Raw genomic sequence first — 24,599 nt, forward strand, 5'->3', positions numbered from 1 at the left:
TTCTAATGAGTAATCAACAAACACCTGGCTTGTAGCTACTGAATTTAGGGTTTATGGAACTCAGATAGCAGAGGTCCCTGTGGGAATCAGGTCTGTACAGCCTGTAAATAGCAGGGTAGACATAGTTCCTAAAGAATGTTCTCTTAATGAATTAAATTATTCTGGACAGTTTCCAGATTACTCATATCTGGCACTGTTCCTCTCCATTTATCCATCTCTATGTCCATCACCTCAAATTGAAAATCTAAGGCCTGACTTATTGGCAGATGCCAACAGAGTTCCTTTGTCTTTCAAGCCTTGCTCTGCTAGTGTCAAGTAAAGATAGTATCATCCATTGCTCTTATTACTGAGGATACTTCATTAAGTGGAATCTTATATTTCAGAACTATCTCCATGTGGTCCCCATTTTATAAGGGTAGAAAAGAACTGAATTCACTTTTACTTTACGTTTGAGTAAATGGATTATCAATTTTTTAAAAAATTTATAAAAAATAGAACAAGGTGGACTTCAATTGGCTAAAACTAAAGCTTTCAATATATCAACCCCATCCATGTCCTTGCTCAGTTTCCCCCTTGTTCTCCTCTACTGTACTGAGGACCACTACCCTCCCAGTCAGAGGAGAGTGATATCCAGCCCTACAAGGCTACTGTCTGACTATAAAGGCTGGCTAAAAAAGAGAACATCCCAATTATTTTTTTGTGCTTTTAACCATCACTATGTGTAAATTGGTTAATGTGCCCCTGAAAAATCAAATCTTGACTGTATTCATTTCATTATGATGGAGGGAGATCTGCCAGATCTAGTCCTCAATTCATTGCATGAATTGTTTTCTAAATGTTTCCCCTTCACTTTCATCACTAACTCTCAATATGCCTGGAAATATATGCTACACAAAATAGCTAGTGTCAAGACCTGACACTGGGGCCAGCCTGGTGGCACAGCGGTTAAGTTCGCACGTTCCACTTTGGCGGCCCAGGGTTCGCCAGTTCTTTCGGATCCTGGGTGCGGACATGGCATCTCTTGGCATGCCATGCTGTGGTAGGTGTCCCACATATGAAGTAGAGGAAGATGGGCATGGATGTTAGCTCAGGGTCAGTCTTCCTCAGCAAAAAGAGGAGAGTTGGCGGCAGATGTTAGCTCAGGGCTAATCTCCCCCCCCCAGCAAAAAAAAAAAAATAAAGAAAAAGAAAATGTCTTTATATAAAAAAAAAAATAGACCTAACACCTCCCAAAATAGTTTTCACACGAGAATGTCAATTAAGAAATAGAAATTCACTTAATTTTCCCAAGCCACAGGTAAATATTATATTTAATGGTTATCAATGCGCTAAGTTACATAAGATCTCATTTCTATTGAAGATATAAGCATCTTTAAAATTCTTAAATCTTTACTTTTGTTAGTGAAGATTTTGGAGAGGTATTTTGTATGTTGAATTATATTGGCTTAGAAGTCAGAATTTCTCTGCCATTTTTGTACCTTGCAATTCTGTGTCTTATACCTTCTTGATAATTTTCTGACAGAAAAATTCACTTTCAATATCAGTGCCTTTGAAGAATGAATCCTCTATCAGTCTTCCTATTCAGTCACTGTGGAAGTAGAAAACTGTTTTTCTGGCTAATTTTTGTGACTATGGCTATTTTAGGGGGTATAGTTACATCTGTCTTATAAAAATCAATAAATATATAGAGAATTCTGGTATTAATATGGCAGTCTATATCAGCTCCTTGCCCCCACACCTGTTCCTCCTGGGAGTTAGTTATATAAAAGCAACAAAGATCTCCCCTACACATCCCATTTTCAATGAAAGTTGGAGATATCCTATGCATATGGCAAATATTAGGAGTATTGATTGTGTAAGTTGGTGAGATTTGGTGGAAGGGGAAGAAGAGAAAGAAAAGAGTAGAGAGTGCAAAGAGGCTCCCCAGGCATCAAAAAATACACTTCCTAAAGGTGAGGTGCTCATTCTGTTGTGCAAAAGTTATATACTTTGTATGCAGGCTGGCAGCGGAAGCTTCCTTGATGAGGTTTAGTAAGAAAGTAAAAACTAAATTACATATCAAAACGTATGCATGGCAAAACGAAATATAAGCAAAGTCAAAACACATAAACATAAGTATGTTTGCAATGTCTATCTCATGTATATACTTGCCGTATCCCAAGTGTATAGAACGCTGCCTGCCACAAAGCAAGTATTCATTGAATGAATATATGAATCAAACAGAAAAATTTGGCAAAGACTATAGCTTGTAGAAAAGAGAATAGAAATGGCTTATTTAAAAATGTTCAACCACTAGTCATAATAAGATAAATTATTCCATATTTCACCTATGAGATGGGCAAAAATCCAAATACTTGATAAAACTTCCCGTTGGCAAAGTTGTGAGGATACAGTTATTATCATACATCACTGATGGGCATATAATTTGTATAAGATTTATGGAGAGCAAGTTGGCAATATCTGTCAAAAGTCCAAAGGCATAAACCTTTTGACACAGAAATTCCAATTTGAGTAGTTTCCTAGAGACATGCTCATGTGTATGATGAGGTATGTATAAGGTGATTCATTGCAGCATTATTATTAAAAGTAAAATAATGGAAAAATCAAATTGCCAGATGGCGGACTAGGACCAGTTAAAAGAATTATAATGTATCCACTCAATGGGAATATGATACAGTTATAGAAACAATGAGGAAACTCTCCTAAGATCTCTAGTATTTATAATTAAATGACAGAAGTAGAAGTCAAGACAGCATTCATATTATGATACCTTTTGTGTTTAAAAAGAAGTAGAAAATAAGAATATTTATTTGCAGTGTTTTTGAATGCATACAAAGAACTGTGGAACCACAAGAAGCTAAAAACAGTTGTTTCCTATTTAAGTGATGGAAGTGGGAACTAAAGAAGGAGACAAAAAGATATGTGGGAAAGAGACACATATACATAGCCTTTTATAGCTTAAATTTTTGGAACCATACAAAGGAATTTCTTATCAAAATACTTAAATTTAAATTAAGAAATAAATTGTGAAGAAAAGCCAGCAAGTAAAATAAAGTACTGATGTTCAGATTCATCACGAAATGACACTCTCAGACAGCAATAGAAAGACATTCATTAAATCATTCATTCAATGAATGTTTATTGAGTTACTTCCACTCTCCAAGATGTTGGAGATTCCATGCTGAAGTAAACAGGAATAGGTAAGATAGCTATTCTCCTGGAACTTCTATCTCAGTAAGACAGGAAAACAATAGACAAGTCAAATGTAAAAATTTTAAATAATAATAATAAAACCAGGATAATATCATATGGTATTGTGTGACTCTTATAACACTTTATAGACAATGACTTGAGAGCATTTCTTGGTAGAGTGGTCTAGGAGAGCCTCATTAAAGATGGACATTGGAGGAGGTTACATTTGGACTATGATGGGAACGACCAACAGGAGGCAGGCATGCATGTATCAAAAGGTTAAGCATTCTATTCAGAGACTAGCAGAAGCAAAAGCTTGGAGTGGGAACAAGCTTAGCATGTTTGAGGAAAACATGCAGAGTGAATACAGGGAAATGAACGAGGACTAGAGTGGCATGAATTAAAATGTAAGTGTGGACTTAAAGTAATGTAGAGACATCCAGAGTTTTGATGGCCAGAGCAAGAGGTTTGAATTGCATTCTACGTAGGATGAGAAATCACTGGAAGTTTTATGTAGATGAATCATGTGATCTGACCCTGCAAAGAAAAGGCTTGACCCTGCTATCTGGCTGCAGGTTTTAGAGGGCAAGAGTTGAAGCAGGGTGGATGGATGTGAACTCTGTTGGACATGTGTATGAACCTCAGGGGAAAGTTGAATCAGGACAAAAAGATTTAGGAATTATCCACATAGAAATGTTATTTAAAGCCTAAGGTATATGAAACAAATGCAATTATTTATGAATAAGAATAGATATAGAAGAAACGATACACGCAGAATCCTTCCCAAGGGCACGCCAACTTCTAAGAATGAGGGAGAAGAGAGATTAAAAAAAAAGTTGACAGGTTAATATATACAAAATAATGAAAATTCTATGCAAATGAAAGCAACTAACATAAAAGTAATATTTGTAAAATATTTGCATCAGACATGATTTTCAAAGTGTTTTATGTGGTTATTAAAGATATATAATGGAGTCTAGCTCCATTTTAAAAAAGGTAACAATTATGAACCAATAATTTATACAGGCAAAGATTGTAAAGACATGAGAAATGTACATTTTTTTCAGTTATTAAAGAAATAGAATATAAACATTTCTCAGAACATCACTGTATTCCCCATCCATAGGTAAAAAATTCTTCTTAAGTAAAAACATTCAAAGCTTATGAGATTGTGATGGAACAAAACAATTGAACACAGTTATTTGCTTTGTAATAAATAATATGTAGCAAAGACAACATGCTCATCCAATTTGACTCAGTAATTCCAGCTTTGGGACTATGTATCCTAAGACCATAATTCCACACAGGAGGACTACTTATATGCAGAACTAGATTTTCAGTGCAATAACTTTTAACGTCAAGAAATTGGAGAAAAGCAATAGAGCTGCAAATAGAGAAATGGTTAAAACAAGTATAGCATATATAGATTGGATGAATATTTTAAAACTAATAAAAATTATCATTAAAAGTGATCTATGAAAACTTGTGGAAACGTGCATAATATAGTGGGATTTTTTTAAGAAGACTGAATAAATGGCATTTGTATGGTTTTAGTCCCATTCTCATGATCAACTGATGGATTCTTCTCTCTTGTTTCCCTTCCCATTTATAGGATGTAAAATCCCAGAAGACTAGCTTTCTATCCTCTTCTCTCCCCAGTACACACTTTTGCCATTTATCTAATTATCCACTTTGTTGGTATAAACTTTAAGGATGTAGCTATGAGTTAGTGAAGACATCATTATTGATGGATCTTCCCTCGGGATAAGTCTCATTCAGCAATCAAGGTGTAGAGTTCTGATGAGGACACAACAAGCCAGAGATGGAGGGTTAGCCAGAAACAAGTTGCAGAGTGGAGCTGGAATTGACAACAGAGGAACGGTCATGGCAGAGTTAGGTGGAAGTATGCAAAGGAGATAGGTTTACATTGAGACCATGAATGCTGAAATATGTAATATTCTAAGGAGGGAAAGAGTTTAATGCATGTCTCAATACACCATAGTAGGTTTGGTATAGAGGCCTTAGAGAAGATGCATTGAGCTGAGTAGTTTTTGAGTGGTTTTGATGAAAAGAACTGAAAAAGATTTTTCCTATTAAAGCCCTTCTGAGTATTCAAAGAAAGTCCCTTAAAATTTTTTTCTCTTCTTCCTTCTCCTTCCAGATTTATCTAACCTAACCTAGCAGCTTATGGCTTTGATATCTATTAATTTGTAAGCAAATTTATAAAACAGCAGTAATAGTTGCATTATTCTTCCAAGGTATAATGAGAATTTTAATACTGGCTTCCTGGAAACCAAATCTTATGTTGAAGAAAGGGACCCCTGTTCTTGGGCCGTATTGGTTGGTGGAATGTCAATTGGTTGCAGCAACTATGGAAAACAGGATGGAGGATCCTCAAAAAATTAAAAACAGTGCTACCATATGATCCAGCAATCCCACTTCTGAGTATATATCCAAAGGAAATGAAACCAGGATCTCAAAGAGATATCTGTATTCCCTTGTTCATTGCAGCGTTATTCACAATAGTTAAGATATGGAATCCACCTAAGTGTCTGTCAATGAATGAATGGATAAAGAAGTTGTGGTATATATATATACATGCATACACACACACACAATGGAATATTATTCAGCCATGAGAAAGAAGAAAATCCTGCTGATTGGAACAACATTTAAGTGAAATAAGTCAGACAGAGAAAGACAAATGCTGTATGATATCACTTATATGTAGAATCTAAAAAAGCCACACTCACAGAAACAGAGACTAGAATGGCGGGTACCAGGGGCTGGGGTGTGGGGGAAATGGGGAGATGTCGGTCAAAGGGTATAAACTTCTGGCTATAAGATGAATAAGTTCTGGGGATCTAATGTTCAGTATGGTGATTATAGTTAATAATACTGTATTGTATACTTCAAAGTTGCTAACAGTGTTGATCTTAAATGTTCTCATCACAGAAAAGAAACGGTAATTGTGTGACGTAACGGAGGTGTTAGCTAACCCTATGCTGGTAATTATCCTGCAGTATGTAAGTATCAAACCCACACATTGTACACCTTAAACTTCCACAGTGTTGTATGTCAATTATATCTCAATAAACCTGAAAAAAAGAAAGAGAGAGAAAGAAGGAAAGGGATTCCTAATAGGAAATTTAAGACACTTGCGTAAGCAGGTTAAGAGGCTGTTTCGCTTCAGAGGCTTTTTCAGAGCATCCTCCAAATCACATGAAAAAAGGTGGCAAGGTCTCAGAAATATTCTTCTCAGAGCTGGAGACGTTCCCTTAGAGTGATGTAGGCACTTGAGGGAGCACAATGACTTTTTCAGACAGCAGAGGAATGACGGAGCATTCCTGTCCCCCAGGTGGATCACCAAAGTTACTAGCATGTCTCTATACGTGCATCTCTGCCCTCTAGAGCATTTGGTCACATTGGAATTCAATTTCTATAAAGATCCACCAAGTCCCAAGAAGAAATGGAAATGTGTCCTCTCCTTCACTACTTCGTTTGCAAAATGAATAACTCCTAACAAAGGAAATCCAAAGGAACAGCATAACAGCATAAAAATCTTGCCACTTAAAAGAAAGGTAAATCTAGTGCTGAAGGAAGATGCTTCTTCTTACTGAATGGTGTGCAGAGGCTTATGATTCTATTGAAGGATTCATAATTCTGTTCAGTTTTGTGGAGATGCAGAGCAAAAGGGGAAAATAGTGTGTTAATATCTCATTGAGGATCTGCTAGAATTGTCTAAAATAACAAACAGAAAATTAAATGTGTATATTCAATATTTTATTTTGTTATCAGGCATTTGCTTTATTATCTGAGACATTAAAAGTAATAAAAAATCTTAGTATAGTATTTTATTCTAGAAATGTTAATTTTGCATATTATTTTCTATATTTAAAGTAGGGATCAGAGCTGCAGCAATGATACTGCAATCAATCTCATGTACTGGGCATCCTTTATCTTAGACTGGTCCCCCCAGAAATTAGAACCTGAGGCAAAGTCTTATGTGCTACTAGTGTTTTAGGAAATGCAATGCTGGAGAGCTTACTGAGGGACAGGGGACAGAGGCAGAATAAAAAAGTAGAGTAAATTACAACATCTTATCAGGTTTAAGGCTATTGATTGCTTGATCTCTTAGAACTGTTCTCTAAGAAACCATATAAACTTCATCTCAAAACAGTCCATCCAAAGGGAGGAAGCAAGAAGAAAATATTCCCCAGTTCCTATCTCTCATTTGTCAAAAATGTGGCCTTACTGGAAGCTGGGAATGCCTTATACTTCCAGATTCCATATGCACGGGAACTGAGCTGAATCCCGTACTCTTTTCATGCCTCTGGAATCCAAAGGTTAGTCCTAGGACAGGATGCAAGATGTGCAGGACACAGGCATGAGGCAAGGTACCATCAGGTTGTACCTGCGGGAAGTGTGTTGGAGCCCATGCAGAACCGATGGCCATGAGCAGTGGCTGGAATAAGGCATAGTGAGGCTGAAAGAATGTAACAGGGTGCATAGGAGAAGTGGTTCTCAAGTTGTTCCAGGCATCAGAAGAACCTGGAGGGCTTGTTAAAACACAGATTGGTAGGTGCCACCCCAAGTTTCTGATTCCGTAAGTCTGAGGTGGGACCAAATAATTTGCATTTCTAACAACTTTGTACGTGATTCTGATGCTACTGGTCCCAGACTTTACCCTGAGAAACACTGTGTAAATCTACAGTCCATTGCACTCCTCCCAAACATGTTCCCTCAGGTGCTGTTATTGTATATTAGCCAACGCCGCAATTCCTTCTGTGTGTAATCTATTTCCTCCAGGCTGTGGACAGCTTGCCTGGCTACACTAAAAGTTGACTCTGGTTATCCACCTGGAGGCAACGAAGATGGTAAGGGAGGCTCCTGGGGAGATGCCACCTTCTGAGCTATGTGCCTCAGGTGAAGCTTTTGTTCCATCTGCAGCGGCAATGAGATTCATCTCTGGAAAGGGGAGAGAGCTGCTTGTTCCAGCCCAGAGGGTTCATGGAATCTAGGGGACTCTTGAATCCTAAACTAAAAACTTCCTTTCTGTGGTTCTCTGTCTTTTTTGTTCAGCTACATAGCGTGATATGTTTTACGAGAAGATGGGAAAAATAAGGTAAACCTAGAGAAAAATTATTTTAAGGAGTTGACTTTCAGTTTACTGAGCTACATTTTAAGTTCTTGTGTGTTTGTAATTTAGACTTTTGATAATAGTAAGGAAACATTTTATGAAGTTTCTCATTGAGCAATAAGTAAATCTAGAGTTAAGAAATCTTGATATAAAAATAGGACCCCACAACCTAGATAAATTCTGTAACACAGATTATGGATGGAGACGTGAGTCTTCACTTTTCATAAAGAGTATCTGTTAGGAATTCTTTGAGTTCCCTTGAAGCAACTAGGATAAGTGTCACAAAAATCACAACATTTCATCCATTTAGGAACATGTCTGCTAAATAAAAAATGAGGTTCAGAGATACAGAGAAACACTCCATCACAGTTATGTCACAGTGATTGCTCTTGCTGACCTTGCAGCTACAGGCCCTCCCAGTAGCCCCAAGAGAGCTTCTGTTTAATTGAATTAATAATTTAATAATAACTACTACAGGATCTGTGAAGTCAAAAGTAAGGGATGAAAAGATTCTAAAGAAAGCAGAACGTTTGGACAATTTCCATTAGTCATTCAATATTTATTGACCACCTGTCTTACATCAAGAACTTTGCTAAGTACTTCAAAGTGCAAAGATGATAAAAAATACTTTTGTCCTCTGGAAGTTCATACTCTACTATAGGAGATGATGAATAAACAAATCATTCCGATAATTTGTGAAAAGGAGCTTTTTTTAAATTTGGGGTAAGCATGGTAAAATTTCTTTAAGAAATGCTATATCAGTATTATGTGAGCCAGAATGTTTGTTTCTGGCATCAATAAACACTATATACATGGTAAATCGAATGTTCAAATCAAATAATAAGATACATTTATGATAATGCATTATGTATATATACACATATGTAATATAATTCATGAGACAATTTACAATCAGTGTATGCCCTCTGCCCACCTCTCCTGAGTCTGACCTTTGTCCAGCCTGTCTCATGTCTGACATATGCCTGACAATACTGTGGAAATGTGGTAGAATGGAAGAGAGGAGGGAAGAAATTAATTTTATAATAGTCAAAAATATGATTCTATGTTGCTAAATGTAAATCTAATCACTTGTTTGCATGAATTGTCTAATTGTTCAGGGAATTGTGGAGGAATGGGAATTCTGGAAAGACTTGCGATCAGCCTTTCTTAGCCATAAAATATAAATTAAGCCATAAAATATAAATTAAGCCACAGATACCTTGAAAGACTCTGTAAGAAAACAGGTAAACAGGATGCAAAATATTAAGAGAACAGGATCCCAGAGGGGACTTTCTTTGAGAAAATAATTTGTTTATTTAATCAAAAATACGTATTCGTTAAAGCTAACATTTTAAAAATTTGCCCTCTCGAAATATTATTTATATAATTTATAATATTTATAACAATATTAAATATACACTACTTACAAATATTTTATTTAAGTAGGTTTTTAAAAGGCAGAATTCATTATAAGTAGACACCAAATATTAATATTGCTGGATATGTGTATATAGCTCATGGGGGAAAGAGAGAGAGCAGAGAAGAAAGCTTCTTTGTCTTACTTTTTTTCCCATCTCCTCATCCTTACCCCTTTCTCTTCTTCCTCCTCCCTTTCCTCTGCCCCTTCCCTTCCTTTTCTTCCTCCTGGTCCTCCTTTATTAAATATAAAGAATTCTGGCTTAATGAAATAACAGCCACGTGATTGGGAGCTCAGAAGGCTGTGATATTGTGGTAAGTGAGGTGACACATGAACTTCACCCTCAAGAAGAAGGAGGAGTTTATCAAGGAGAACAGTCGCCCAGGTAAGAAGTGACGTGGATTTGAACTGAGGGTTGATGAGTCCTGTCATGTATGGCGATCAGCACAGCTGCCTTCATGGCACAGAATGTTTGCACTTCTCTTGTTACACTCCTTAAAACGCAGCCTGTTACAGATCTTTTGATTAACAGGTGTTCCTTTTTTAACCCTTTGAGAGCATTAAAGGTAATACAGAAGTCAAAATCAATTAGACAGAATTAGATGGTTTCCTTCTTAACATCTATCTGAGAGCCTGATGGGGCCTATGGAGACGTCACTGAGGGAAACTAGGCCATGGGCACAGAGCTGAAAAGTCACGAGAGAGGTTTCATCCTTTTTTCAAATTCCTTGTTTCAACATTTTACTCAGGATTTACCCTGAACCCCTAATATGGAGAGTCTCCCTGCCTCTTTTTTCCTGCTTGGCTCGTCTCTCCCCATCCCATTGCCAAAGCCAATTCAAAATTCTGCAATAAGACTGTCCCAATTAATATTCTAGCCATGCTAAATGTATACTAAAGCGAATACAGATGAGTATATCTGGGACTCTATTTAGTTTGTAATATTGTTTCTTTAGGAAAATGCATCACTGATTTTCAAAGGAGCAACCTAGAAATAGTTTGAGTTAGCAAAGTTCACTGGTGTGTTGGACATTTACTTGTGTAAGAAGCTAAAGGACATGAAATTCAATAGTGGCAGTGTCAGCCCACCGAGTTAGATTTTTTGTATCCTGTGAGACTGGGCAAGGACAGTGGGAGGCAAGTGCTGGTTGAATCTTTTATTTCTTTGAATTTCACAGTAGATAATGCCAAAAGGTAGATGGTTATTTAAATGTCAGCTTTACCTTTTGTTGATTAGTTCATAGTATAATCTTTTTATAAAGGTCTACCACAAAAGTAATGAAATGATAGTTGATTTCATACTGAGAGCAAACTGTGTAGAGTAAATAATTACAAAAGAAAGAAAAAAATGTTTATAGCAATGTAAGACCCATAAGACGCATGAACTATAGTAAAAGGACGTTGGACTTACTATTTTTAATATCATGAATTAGAAGTTTCAAAGATTTTAAATCCTGAATTAGATGTTGGGATTGTAATTTTTTTCTTTTACTATTCAAAATGTATTTGAGATTTTCACTAAGATCCATCCCTATTCCTCAGAATTCTATGATCCAAATCTAACCTCTCGGCTGGTTTCCTCTACCTTTTTCTCTTACTGTATTAGCTGTAGTCTCCTCATAGTCACCCACTGACATCTCTTTTATTATGCCAATTGTATTACTTTTTTCTTAGAAGTCTGTCCCTAAACTTTCTTTTATTGAAGCTTACATCCTATTAGTCTTTCTAAATCACTTTTTTTTGTCTCATTTTTCTAAACATATCAAAATAAAGAAAACACTAATTTTAAAAGTACTTTTGTGGAAACTTCAATACCTCTCCTTTCTTCCATCAATTTATCTTTCACCTGTCAGTCGAAGACACTTTTGGCAACTAAGACTGTTGTCCAAGAGCCATCTTTATCGAGGAGGAAGGAAATGCTTCTACTACTTTACTTTGCTCTTGTATTGAGAAGGTGAGTGACGTGAAACAATGCAACTTGAAATTTAAAAATCCTTATTATGGTTAGTTGCAAACCAGCATATCGAGTTTCTACTATAAGGATACCCTGCATTTGGGTTCATTGGAACTTGGAGAAAGCAGGCTTTGAATGAGGCAACTCCTGTTCTTGTGAGGCTATTCAAATGCAATGGAAAACTTCTACCAACAGAGAGAGGAGAGCAGAGGAAACAGCAGGGGAAAGTGATTTCTCAAGTTTATATGAATAAAAATATTGTTTCTTATTTCAAAGAGTGCTAACCTCTGAGAATTATTGGTGCCTACATAAACTCCACACTTAAAAATATATTAGTTTTTACATGAAATAGAAATATATTAGAAAAACGTTCTATCCCATCACTCCTGTACAGATCCTTGAGCATACTGAAAGATTAGGCAGAGACCCAACCAATGGTGCTGAGACTAAACTGCGGTCTTGAGGTTAGCCGGGAGAGAATAAGAAGCAAATTCTCCTGTGGATCATACAGCAGGACTGTCTGTTCCTCAAATCCCGGATGGAGGGAATTCAACTACCTGCTTGTCTTGCCAAAGCTTCAGGATTCCCGAGGGTGTGTTGGACCCTCTTGTACTCTGCCCTGCATCCTCTCACAGTCACCTGATTCTGTGAAGTTTTCTGCAGGATTTGATTTAGGTTGTGTTGGCTCAAACATGCTCCTTTTGATCTTTGCTTTTTTCCAGTGCCCGGATGCAGGACAGTGGTAAGAGACAGCATGGCACACACACATGCATGGCTCAGAAATATAAGATGTTACTTGTTCACCTACCCAGGGAAGCTCTCAGAAAAAGATGTGACAAGTGCTTTTCCATGGAGATCTTTTCTGGGCAATTGGAGAAATATTCTGTTTACTCTTCAGAAGGTCTCAGTGGGCTCAAACTCCAGTGGCCTCCCCCAGAGAGCAATCTGATAACGTCTTCTTTGGTGGACTCAGTCTTTCCCTGTTCATTCTCCATAGTGCCTCAATTATGCTCCCTAGATTATCTTCCATCATTTTCCAAATAAACCACCTATATACAAATCCTTAGTTGAGTCTCTGCTTTCAGTGGAAAACCAAGATATGTTAGAGGGGAATCTAAATCTTATTCAGAAGACTTGGAGGTGAATTTAAAAGCTAACCACCTCGTAAGTCTAATGAGAAAAACCAAGTCTCAACATTGGCGAAATAGTTGACCCAAGGTAATCTAAATGATTCACAGCTTAGGTAAATTACTTTGTCTACTGCCTTTATCTCAAATGGACAAACAGAACTAAAATTATTTTTAGAAAATAATTTAGCACTAAATCAAAAAATACAATAATTTTCCCATAAAGTATGTTTTCAGTATTTTGTTTTGCTCTCTTCTCCAAAATATATTAATTTTTGTATTCTATCATACTAATCATACATTGTACTTCATCTTCCAATGTGCTATATAGAGTCATAAAAAACTCTATAAAAGTATTTTCAATAATGCAATGAGTGAAATTTTGTATTTCACAAGACAGTTAATATTATAATGAAAAAAACAATTAGTATATTCTGACTTGTACAAAGATGATATGCATGCACAGTAGCACCTTTCCACAATAAAAGTGAAGTAAGATAATGCCACATTATCTGATTTGTTTTGTGTTTGATTGCTTGCTTATTAATGCCTTTTGGACCTCAGATACAGGGCATTGAATTTATCAACCTCTTTAGTTTATTGCCCATAATCAACCATGCTTAATGAAAGTTTCTTCTTTTGCTCTATTCATTTATTCTCTAATTCATTCATTTATATCCCTATATTCCACTTCCTTTCTCTTCATCTCCAGGCAACATTTTTAATGTATTCAATGTGTTTCTGTTTATGTGGATATGCTTTTAAAAAATGCAAATTGTGTAATGTGAAAATATTTTAATTTACTTAAATGGCATTATGTTATGTATCTCATTATAGTTTCCGTTTTTTTCCCTAAGTGCTTAAAGATCCATCCAGAGTTTTGCCTCTGCTTATAATGTAGAAAACCATAAGAGAACATTGTTTCTGTCCTAGCAATAAGAAAAGTAAAGAAAATATACAGAACCAGAGGAGTTTTGGGGGTTTTTTTGAGTCCATCAGTGAGCTGAGGTCTCAAGGCAATAAGGTGAATTGAATTTCAAAGGGTGACAAACTCCCCCAAGGAAAGATAGGACATACAAACTGTTTTGCAATGGCAAAGCATAAGACAGAGAAATGGCATCCACTAAAGTAGGTAAGAAAAAAATAACTGAAATGTTAACAAACACATGAAAGCAGAGTATGGGCTCGTATGACAGGTTAACATCCCTGAGAGTCCCCAGAACAAAAGGAGTTCCCAGCCACTTGCCAGATTTTTCTCATATGTCTTTACCGAGTGTCTATGAGAAAGAGTGAAGGCAAGAAAGAATACTTAAGAAAGCCTTCCTTAGTAATGAAAGCCTGGAGGTGATGATCTGCTGCTGCTGTGGAACAGGCCTGAAACCTGCAAGTGGCTTGGGACCCTTCTCTCATATAAAGCAAAAGCGTCTTCCTCCAGGTATGGGGTAGAAAGCCTTCCTGCCCTCTGATCCCAGAAATAGGTGAGCTATCACTGGAGAAGGAGTAAAACAAAAGTTGTCTCTCTCTTAGAGAAGAACAGGGAAATCTCTCTTCTTTCTGACCTAGGCAAAGGTTAACTGCTGCTGGTGGAAGGATAGAAAGTCTCCTGTTTCAACCATCCCACACAAATACAACATACAGTGCTATTGCCACTGGAAGAGAAGTAAGAAATTTTCTTGTGTTTAAGACTCTGTGGTAAAGACTACCTATTGATAAAAGGTAGTTTGGCTGCTCTATGGGGAGGGACAAAAATGCTAAGAATGAGCCCCCTCTGCACTCCCTATGGTTCAGGGTCACAGGAACTAATGACTAGATGTGTCAATCCCCCACACACCCTGACAGGAGCAGAGGCATATTGATTTTAAGACTGAATATTATATACCTCAGTCTCTACTTTTCTTTTTCACAGAATGTCCAAAATCAATTAAAAAAATGATTATAAGAAACACAAATCACCATAAAAAAGGACTTATCATCAAAAGATAAAGCAGTCAGCAGAACGAGACTCAGAGATGGTCCATATGTTGAAAATATTTGACGATGACTTTACAGTAACTATAATGCATATGTTAATGAATCTAATGGGAATAAGAGCAACATGGATGAACAGATGGGAATTTTGGCAGAGAGATGGACAGAGTATGGGAATCAAAAGGAAATGACAGAGATTTTAAAAAATTAAATCAAAGTTGAAAATTTCCTTTAACAGGCTTATTTTCAGTCTGGATACATTAGAGGAAGTAATCAGTGAAATAGGATGTATTTTGATAGAAATTCTCCAAACTGAAATATAAATATAAAAACAAGTGAAGAAAAGTAGAAAAAAAAAATCCAAGATCGCTAATAAATGGTATAACAAATGTATAATTGGAGTCCCAACATTAGAAGAGAGAAATAGAATAGGGCTGTAGAAGCATTTGAAAAGATAATGGGTGAGAATGCTACAAAATTAATGAAAGACAGCAAAGCACAGATCTGAGAAGCTCAGAGAACTCAACAAAGGATAATATGAAGAATAACATGTATAGGCACATCATGGTCAAACTTCTGAAAAACAAAGATAAATAAAAATTATTCAAGGTTTCCTAGGGGCCTGCCCAGTGGTGTTAGTGGTCAGGTTGCATGCTCTGCTTTGGCAGCCCAGGGTTCAAGGGTTCAGATCTCAGCTGTGGACTTACACACTGCTCATCAAGCCATGCTGTGGCAGTGTCCCACAGACAAAATGAAGGAAGATTATAACAGACGTTAGCTCAAGGACAATCTTCTTCATCAAAAAAAGAAGTTTCCTAAGCTAGAAACATATTACATATAGAGACACAAAGATAACAATGACATCAGATAAAACAGTCAAGCTAGAACTCTAAAATCAATGTTAACAAAAGTTACTCAAACAGAATACAATAACAGATATATTTCTAACTATATAAAAAATGAAGAGTGATAGGTATAGTAAAAATGTAAGAAAATATAAACTATATATTTTTTATTTTTAATCTCTTTATAAGACAAAGTATAAACAAAAACAACAATGATATATTTTGGTGGTTATAATATGTGTAAGGTAAAATATATGACAGCAATAGCATAATGGAAGACAGGGGGAAATCGAAGTATACTCTGGGTTCTTACACTATATGTAAATAGTATAATATTCTTTGAAAATAGATCATTATAATCTAAAGACATATATTAGAAACCCTAGAACAATCATTAGAAAAATAAAAAGAAGTACAACTAATAAGCAATTAGTGGAGATAAAATGGAAAAATGAAAACACTTAATCCCAAGAAGGCATGAAAAGAGGAAATTGGAACAAAGAACATATGGAACAAATTGAAAATAAAAAGTAGGAAGAAAGATAAAGCGTATCAATATTTGCTATCATATCAATATGACGTATCAATCCTAACATCAAAAATTGCTTTAAATGTTATTTGTCTAAGCACTCTAATAAAAGGTAGAGATTGCCAATTTGAATAACAAAGCCATACCCAATTATATGCTGTTTAAAAGAGGTAAAACAATGGAAAATGACACATCATGAAGAAAATAATGAAAAGAAAATTGCAGTGGCTATATAAATATCAGAAAAACTATATTTCAAAACAAGGAATTTTACCAGAGAGTAAAATCAACTAATTGATAGTTAATGAACACTCAACTCAGCGCCAGCAGAACATGCAATATTTTTAAGTGGCCACGAAACGTTCAACAAAAGAGGCCACCTCACAGATCAAACTTCAACAAATTCAAAAGAATTGAAATCATACAAAATATATTATCTGACCATAATAAAACTGAACTATAGTTATAAATAACACTATGTATGAAAAATCCTCAAGTAATCACAAAGTAAACAACATAATTCTATGTAGTGTCTGGTTCAGAGAAACCACAAGGCAATTTAGACAATATTTTGAACTGAATGTATATGAAAACATAACATGAAAATTTGTGGAACACAGCTAAATCTATGTTTAAAATCAAATTTATAGAAGTAAATGCTTATATTATAAAATAAGATAGGTCTTAAAATAATGATATTGGCTTCTGATATAATAAACTGGAAAGAGAAGAACAAATTAATCTGAAAGCAAGCAGAAGAAAGAAAATGAAGGTAAGAACAAAAATGAACAAAAAAGAAAAGATAAAACTAAAGAGAAAAGTAAATAAAACATAAATATTTTTAAAGATTAATGAAATTGGTAAGACTCTAGGCAGACCCACCAAGAAAAATACAGCTTCCAACATTAGGAAGGAAAGAGAATATAGCACTACATCTTCCACAGGCATTAAGAGAATAATAGGGAAATAATATAAACAACTTTATGACAATACATTTGATAACTAGACAAAATGAACAACTCCTTGAAATATGTAAATTGCCAAAACTCATTCAAGAAGAATTTATGACCTGAATAGCCTAATATCAAATGAATTAAACCTACAGTTTTCAAAAATAAAACTCCAAGCTCAGCTACTTTTATGATAAATTCTACCAAACGTTTGAGGATTAAATAATACCAATTATATACAAACTGTTCTGTAAAATAGAAGATTAAATAATGCTTTCTACCACATTTTATAAGACCACATTATCCTGATACTAAAAATAAAAACATTACAGGAAAAGAAAAATCTAGACCAATATCCCTCATGAATATAGGCTCAAAATCTTTAACAAAATATTATCAAATAAAGTCCAACAATTTGTAATGATATATTAGTGACTTCATCCAGGAATGAAATTATTTTTCAACAGTTAAAAATCAATCAATATTCCCCAACAGCTACAGAATACAACAAACTACAAAATCACATGATCATTTTAACAGATGTAGAAAAAGCATTCAAAAAACTTGAAATTAAAGTTTTATTCATGAGCTTCCTCAAACTAATAAAGATTATCTCTGAAAAACTAACAGTAAATATTCTCCTTAATGGTGAAAGATGGAATTCTTCATCTCTATGATAGAAAGAAAAAGACAAGGATGTTGAATCTTACTGCTTCTCATTAAACTTGTACTGGAGACTCTAGAAAATTCAAAATTTTGGAGGGTGGGGGAAATGGGTGAAAATTGGCTGAAAGCTACGAACCTCCAGTTTATGAAATTAATGTAGTGTACAACTTGCTGACTATAGTTATTAATATTGTATTGTATATTTGAAGTTTGCTAAGAGAGAAGATCTTAAAAGTTCTCATCACAAGAAAAAAATTGCAACTATATGTAGTGATGAATGTTAACTAGATGTATTGTGGTGATCATTTTGCAATATATACATCTATTGAATCGTTATGTGTACACCTGGCACTAATATAACGTTAAATATAAATTGTATCTCAATTTATAAAAAGCAACTCAAACCAAACAGTAAAAAACAAATGATCCAAATAAAAAATTGGCAAAAGATACGAAGAGACATTTCACTGAAAAAGGCATACAGGTAGCAAATAAGCACATGGAAAGGTATCCAACTATTAAGAAATGCAAATCAAAACCACGGTGGAATGCCACTATACAATCAATAGGATGGCTGCAATAAAAAAGACAGACAACAGCACGTACTGGTAAGTATGCGAAGCAACTGAATCTCTCATATGTGACTAGCAGGGTGTGTTAAATAGTACAAGTTTGGAAAACAGTTTGTTGGTTTCTTAAAAGGTTAAGCACTCACCTACCATATGACCAAGCCATTCCACTCCTAGATATTTACCTAAAATAAAAGGAAATATGTGTCAATTCTAAGATATACATGAATGTTTATGGCAACTACATTTGTAATAGCCCCAAACTGAAAACAACCCAAATGTTCATCAATAGGTGAATGAATGAAAAAACTGATTCTAGACAATATAGATATGTTTCATACATATCCATACAGTGGAATACGACTTCTCAGTAAAAAGAACAGAAATAGTATTACATGCAACAGCCTGGATGAATCTCAGAATAATTATGAGTGAAAGAAAAACAGGTACATGCTATGATTTACTTATATAAAACTTTGGAAACTGAAAACTACTCTACAGTGACAGAAGTCAATAAAGTTATTTTATATTAAACATGACATCATATACTTTATATGTAAACATATTTATAAAGATACAATTGACATACAGTAAACTGCACAGATTTAAAGGGATATATATTTTATTTAAATTTTCAATTAGATGTATATGTATATAAATATAAATTTATATATAATATTTTTAAAACAATGTATTTATAAATATATAATGTTGTTCCATCAAAAAGCATGACATATTTAGAAGTCAATTTAACAAAATATATGGAAGACCTGTACACTGAAAAATACAAAACATTGTTGAGAGAAATCTAGTTAAGTGAAGAAATTGACCTATTTTCAACATCAGAAGACTCAATATTAAGACAGTTCCTTTATATTTGTGTACAAAGTCACTAAAATTTCAAGCAAAATTCTAAAAGTATTTTTGTATTAATTGAGAAGTTAAGTCTGAAGTTTATATTGAAAAGCAAAGGATATAGAATAGCAAAAACAATTTTGAAAAAGAGCAAAGTTGTAAGACACATACTACCTGATGTCAGTACTTATTGTAAAGCTATAGTAATCAATAAATTTTAACGGTTTTATATATAGGATTTGAAATTAGATAGACAGATAGATCTATCAATGGAAGAAAACAGAAATATACTCACACATCTAGGCATGTATGGCGCCAGGTTAATTCAATCAAGAAGAGAAGATATTCTCAACATGGCCCTGGAAAAATTGAGCATTCATATGTATAAAAACTTACCTTAATCCTTACCTAATACCAAAATCAATTGGTACCAAAAGCAATTACATTGATTTTGATCAATTGACTACCAAAAATCAATTAAAATGACCATATATGTAAATTTAAGTCCTAAATATATTAAATATACAGAAGAAAGAAAAATACTTGTCACAACAAACTATGTCTTAGATATGATATAAAAAGCACCAAACATAAAGGAAGAAAATGAGATAAATTGGGCCACACTGAAATAAAAAATGTCTGTTCTCAAAGATATCATTAGAAAAAATACAAGCCACAGATTGGGAGAAAATGTTTGCAAAACAAGTATCTAATAGAGGACTTATAGTCACAATATGAAAAGAACACTTAGAACTGAACGTAAGAATGGAAACAACCTCAAACAAAAGGACAAAAAATTGGTGTGATATTCCAACACAGACAATGAACCAATGGCTCATAAAGCACGTAAAGTTGATGATCAAATGCATTAGCTATCAAACAAAGGTACATTAAATCCACAATAATATCCCAGTAAACTACCACCCTACCAGAATGGCTAAAACTAAAAAGCTGCATATTAGCAAACGATGATGTAACCGCGGAACAACTGGGACTCATACGTTGCTAGTGAGAATGTAAAATGGTGTGATTCACTTGGAAACCAGTTTAGCAATTTCTTATAAAGGTAAATATACTCTTTCCAACTACTCCCAGGTAGTTACTAAAAGAAATGAAAACATATGTTCATGCAAATATGTGTATGCAAATATTCATAGCAACTTATTCAAAATAGCCCAAATCTGGAAACAACTCAAATATCCATCAATTGGTGAAAGGATAAGCACATTTTAGTTACAGCCAATAACAGAATACTACTCAGCAGTCCACAAACTGTTGATATGTTCATACCAGAAGAATCTCAAAAGCATGATGTGAAGAGAATCCAGACAAAAAACACTGCATACAGTATGATTCCTTTTCTAGAATCATCTAGAAAAGGCAAAACTACAAGGACAGAAAATAAATCAGTGGTTGCCTGGGAATGAGTGTGTTAGAGGGGATTAACTGTGAAAGGGCACCAGGGAAATTTGGGGTGATGGATATCTTGTATATCTTGATTACGGTTGTGTTTACCTGAATGTAGAGGTTTGTCAAAACTCATCAAATTGTACACTTAAAAAGGTAAAGTTTAATGTATGTGAATTGTTCCTCAATAAACTTGACTTTAAAAAGCAAAAAGATCTACCCATGTTGCTATGTGTACATTCTAATTTTTTTAATCATCTTCCCATAGCTACATTATGCTTTCTGAAAATGCCCTTCCCCAACAAAGTTGTGTCTCGTAGCTGTCTTTAAATTCTTCTTTGAATTGTTTAATTTCTTCTCCCTTATCCCTTTCAGGCTTGCTGGCTCTCCAAGAGATGTCTCTTTTCAAATTCTAGTTTAATTTCAACATTTTTCCTATGTGTTCTGACCCATGATTCTTTGGGCTTTTTTAAAAGATTGGTACCTAAACTAACATCTGTTGCCAATTTTTGTTTTTTTCCTTCTTCTTCTCCCGAAAGACCTGCAGTACATAGTTGTATATTCTAGTTGTGAGTGTCTCTGGTTGTGTTATGTGGGATGCCACCTCAGCATGGCCTGATGAGCAGTCCCATGTCTGTGCCCAGGATCTGAACCAGCGAAACCCTGGGCCACCCAAGCAGAGTGTGCAAACTTAACCACTCAGCCCCAGGGCTGGCCTCCTAACCCATGATTCTTATTTCCAAAGGAAAATAAACAAAATTGAGCATAGCTGCCCAGATTTTCAACAACCAGATATCTTCAAAAGCTCATACATTTAACTTCCATCCTAAACCTCTTTTTGTCACCTTTGGAAAGATTAACGGAATGATTAATGTCCACAGTGTGCATATATTTGAACATACAGTTGGGAGTTTTAGGCTCAAACTGTCATTGTATGAGCAAAACTTTTAAACTTTACAATTACATAAGCAATCAGATTATCTACAATGTATCACAATCTATACATTTATGACAATTCTTTTGCACCTCTCTCAATAAAGTATTTATCAAATGAATCATGGATTTTTCTCCTAGCTGCTTGATCTATATGCTGAATTCAGTTTCCTGCATTGCCTGTCACAAGTGTAGAATTAAATCCTTCTGCTTTTCTGTAATTAAGCACAACAGAGTAATTCTAGTGTTTATATTTGCCATAAAATCTTAGGCATGTTTAGAAATTTTTATGGAGAGGTCACTATAGAACAACTGTTTTTATGATTAAGGGAAAAGACATTTCCAGTATTCTGCATTATACCTTAATGCAGTAAATACACAGCAACCTAGCTTAATGTATTTTACAATTTTTCATATGGTTTTGTGTGAATTAGACACTCACTTGTCATTATTCTACTTCCAATAATTAACATCAAGAGTAATCATCAAAATTTGAAGCATTGACCTACAAGGAGTTAACACGATACATAAACTGTTTTCAGGCGGGCGCTTTAGAAGAATTTATTTACGTCCAAGTACCTGTTCAACAACGCTTTATTATTTTAAGCACTTTCAATAATTTATATTTCTTATAATTTACATTATCCTTTTTAAGAATTTCTAAGTTTAATAAAATTTTACTCTCTTTTTTGTTTGTTTTCAACTTCAGCAATGCATATCTGAGCAAATATCTTAGAGTAATTTAAGAAGAGTTCCCTCTCTCTAACCCTGGGACAAACACAATAGTCCTGTTTTCCCCGGAGTTGATTGTGTGCAGAATATATTAAGCAATCAATTATTTGGCTAGAAAGCATAAACACTGCAGTTTCTTTTGGCTTTGTTTAAAGCCCATGTGTTCCTTAACAAGCCTGTCTAAAATTATCCCCGCAAATCCCCAATCTGCACAAAGCAGAGGCAGAGCGATCTAAGGGGTGCTCACTGAGTGCACGTTCAACCAAAAGAGACCAAGGCAGCAGACAAATCGTCTGTGTACAGATTCCTGACTGATCATTCAAAACAAGCATTCTAGGCACAGTTGTGTGTCAGACATCTCGCCTTCCTCCTGCTCCCGATGTCAGGATGCTCCTCCACTCCAGCATTGCTGGGGCAAGTGGTTGGGTGCAGGAATAATCTGACAGCACTGTGTCTCAGCGGCATTGTGTATCTCCACCTCAACCCTGGGGTTTCTCTGCCACCACCTCATAAGACACCCTAAAGACCTGTTCAGCCATTCTGAGGCATGTGCAGACTTGACAGTTCTTGCCAAGATAATAAAGCCAAACCATGATGACAGTGGAATAGTCTATGAAAAGGTGATATGTACAACATACACTGGGAGACCCACAGGATCTTAAGGTTAATTAGATAATTTCTGGTATTTCCTTGGCATAAAACAATGAACAGATAGGTGAAATTTTTCTCAGGCATTATTAAATCCCTTTGGTCTAAAAAACTGGCATTTATCTCACTACATTTTATATATTTCCCAAGTGGTTGTCAAGAGGAAAAGAAAATTGTCAACCTAATTAGAAGAATGAAGTGCTATCAGTATATTTCCAACAAGAACTTGCCTTCTCATTTTAATGTGGACACATAAGACTAAAAGTATTTATTTACTTAATAGTTGCTAGTTCACTGTGCCATCAATGAAACAAAAATCTCTTTTGCATAGCATCAGAGAATCTCATTAATGGAAATTAGCATCTGACTCTTATTAAGATTTCCACATTATATCCAGCAGATAAAAAATTTCAAGCTCCATTTTTTTAATACCTGACTAGTCCCTAGACAAAGAAGTTCATCAATTTCAGTTCTCCAAAGTAACATATACAGTTATTTGTCTAAGTCAAACATATGTACACAAACACACTTCCCAACATATACACACAAAACCTGTGATTCTATCCTGCTGATTATGTTCTCTATTTTGCTAATGAAGAGTATTATTCAGTCAGTGGTAGTGAAGGAGCGATGAAGTCAATCCTGTGCACTTGGACTTCAGTTTCTGACAGTGAAGGAGGTAGACCAGCTACTCTAAAGGCTTTCCTACTACAATACTGCTAAAATCTAGATACAACATGCTTTGAAATATATTAATGGGTTAACAACAAATCTTAACCAGAGAAGCCAGCTGTGAATGGTATTTGAGTGCCCCAGGTACTGACACCTATAGTGATGCTGAAATTGGAGCCAAGGTGCTGGGACCACCATAACGGGGAGGAACGAGATCGGAAATGTTTGAATTAAGATGGAAACCCTGAAGCGGCTAAAGTGGCCCCCCAGGAAGAGCAGGTTCTACGCTCCATAAGAAAAAAATGAAATCCCTTCTGATAGAAAATATGCCTGTATTAGAACCACAGGATTCTCACAAATTAATGCCAACCTAATTTAGCTAAGCACTTTTTTAATCACAAAAACACACCAATAAAGTGGGATAAAATGAAGGAGAGTCAGCAGAAGCTAAAAAACAACAACGTTAGATCTCAAGGATTCCAGATAATGGAATTAGAAAAATTATTAAAAAATGTAAAATATTCAGGAAAAAAAGAAAAGTTTTTTTTAAGTGAATAATCAATAAGAAACTATTATGATTGCAAGACATTTAGAAGACAACCAAGTAAAATTCTAGAATAAAAATGTACAGTTATGGGCCGGCTCCGTGGCTGAGTGGTTAAGTTCGCGGGCTCCGCTGCGGCAGCCCAGGGTTGGGATCCTGGGCGCGGACATGGCACCGCTCGTCAGGCCACGTTGAGGCGGCATCCCACATCCCACAACTAGAAGGACCTGCAACTAAGATATACAACTATGTACAGGGGGGGTTTGGGGAGATAAAGCAGAAGAAAAAAAAAAAAAAAGATTGGCAACAGTTGTCAGCCCAGGTGTCAATCTTTAAAAAAAAAAGTGTACAATTAATGGATAGGCAACAAAACAATCAAAAGTTTATTAACTGGAAGATAGATCTGATGGAAGTACCCACATCATAGTTTCAAAAGTTTATTAACTGGAAG

The sequence above is a fragment of the Equus quagga genome, chromosome 7, assembly GCF_021613505.1.
Source record: "Equus quagga isolate Etosha38 chromosome 7, UCLA_HA_Equagga_1.0, whole genome shotgun sequence".
NCBI classification, from domain to species: domain Eukaryota; kingdom Metazoa; phylum Chordata; class Mammalia; order Perissodactyla; family Equidae; genus Equus; species Equus quagga.